Below are 2,311 nucleotides of genomic sequence, written 5' to 3'. Positions count from 1 at the left end.
TACAACTCCAGGGGAAAAAATCTGTGATTTGAGCAATACTTGCTTAAGGAGCTTCCAGTGCCCATAATGCATGCACACATGCATGTATATATACACACAAATCTCTAATGATTCAGTCCATATACCACAAAAATGAAAAAATCTTACCCGATTGCTTGTTTCTACTCCTGAGCCTGTGCTGTCTACTCTGTCAGTCTTTTCTCTACCACCTGTGAAGATTCTAATTCAGTGCTGCCCATTTATGCCCTTCTGGGAGTGGCAGGACTCCAGGAATCTCTGTGCCCACCAATCATAAGTCAGAACTCCCAAATCTTTGGACATGTCCGATTTAACCCTGTCTATGTAGACATTACATCAGTGTTGTCAGCTTCCTAACTGGTGATAGTATTTGGTGTCAAAAATCAAGAAGCTGCTGTCTCATGCTTGCTGTCCAGAAGCTGTTACCTGTTTTCCTCAATTCTCACAGACAACTCTGTGTACCAATGAAGAAGAAAGAAGAGTCTGGAGAGTCTTACAGACAATGTGAGGAGAATGACAGAGAAGAAACAAATCCTGCAGAACAAAGAACTCAAAAATACAATACATACAAAGGGAAAAACTAAGGTAAAAGACCTGGTTGTCATATTAAAATGAAGGAACAGGTATAAGAGCGTGGTATAAGAGCACACCAAAGCAGAATTTGATAACTCAACATCCTAACTGGCATGGATATAAGTAGAGCTCAACGGTAATAGGAGAAAACTAGGGTAAAATCTGAGACTATGAATATACTGTAAGCTCTGATATACCCCCAAAGTTAAACACAATATAAAAGCCATAGTATATCTAAAATTCTTAGGCTAGAAGGTACAGTTTTCAATATCTCATCTGGTATGGAATAACAAGAACCCTAGCAAGGGAAATAGCAAGGGTTCAGAATCGAAGTTCAATCAGGGTCATGGAGTACCATACTAGTTCTAACTTATTATTGAAGCAAATATTCTAAGTGATTTAATGTAGAGATTATCATTCTGATTTGAAGATTTGAATGTTTCAATTCACATTCAGTATGGGAGATACGGTTTGTAGGCAAAACACTTCCCTTTTTCTTCCTGTATGCTCTCTGATGTTTCTGGTTTACTTACATTAGCACTTATTCCAAGTTTAGAATTATTTGTCCCAGAATATAACTCAAGACTTGGATTGGCAGGCCAGGAAAGAGGTCTGCTGTGGTGTCTACTTCTCACCACACATAAATGACTGCAGGAGATGAAAACTGTTGTGTAAACAGTGTTAACTCCTGGCAGGACTTGCCATGGCCAAACTGGTCTCTACATAGATGAATAGGGACTACATCTGATGTGGGGCATGCATCGAATTTATAAAAACAACTATAGCATCACTTCTTTTCATGGAAATGGCAGAGAAAAAAGACATTTGGCAGAGTAGGACCCAGGTAGAAACAAGATACTGTGCCAAGGGCTGAAGGTGTGAAATGGTGACCAGATGTTGGAATAGATTGTATAAAGAGAATCACAGGAAAAGAACTAAATCTGTTCTCAAGTAGCTCCATTTAAAATAATATTCACATGAAGTCTTCCTTGCAGTAAATGGCATAATGCCTACCTCACACAGAGCCTGGCACGTAGTAGGCACTCAGTGAATGGTTATTTCTTGAATGAATCATAAATTACACACTAAAACAGCAAGGAGAAACTTTCTAAGCTCACTAATCACAGGTGTTAAGAGGATGTAAAGTTGTAGTAAAATTCCTCATAAAATGAATCAAGTACTTTGAAAAGTAATTGCATACAGCTGAAGTTTTATTTTTCCTCTCATGGTTTAAAGGACTCAGTTCTGTACAACTATTTCCTTAAGTGTAATGGATAAAACTATCTAAGACCCACTGAAATTAGTGGGCAAAGAAAGGAAGAGGAAGTCATGCAAAGGTGGGAAGGAATCTAAGCTTCTTAGATAGAAAAATAACTATCCTTCACCTTATTAATGTGACTATAAAAGTTTGTTTTTGTAAAAAGCAATAACTAAAGAGAAAAAGAGAATTATATCCTTGGATTTCTATAATAAATAATTGCTTCTCCTAACTCCCTTGATTTGATTAAATTTAAGGTTCATTCCTAATCTATAGTATCTTAAGTCTTTAATATATTCTGCCACATAAACTAAAAGAAAAAGACAGCTTGGGCAAATTCCCAGATCTAAATTAGGGCATGGGCTGGTTCTAGAGGTAACGAGGGTTTAGAGAGTTAGAGGTCTGAAAGTTGTCAAGACAATTATAGATGTGTCAGCCTAATTAGTTTTATTTTGAGGATAG

This window comes from Marmota marmota, unplaced genomic scaffold, assembly GCF_001458135.2.
Source record: "Marmota marmota marmota unplaced genomic scaffold, marMar, whole genome shotgun sequence".
NCBI classification, from domain to species: domain Eukaryota; kingdom Metazoa; phylum Chordata; class Mammalia; order Rodentia; family Sciuridae; genus Marmota; species Marmota marmota.
The sequence above is the reverse complement of the archived record's forward strand: the minus strand, read 5'-3'. Positions refer to the sequence as shown.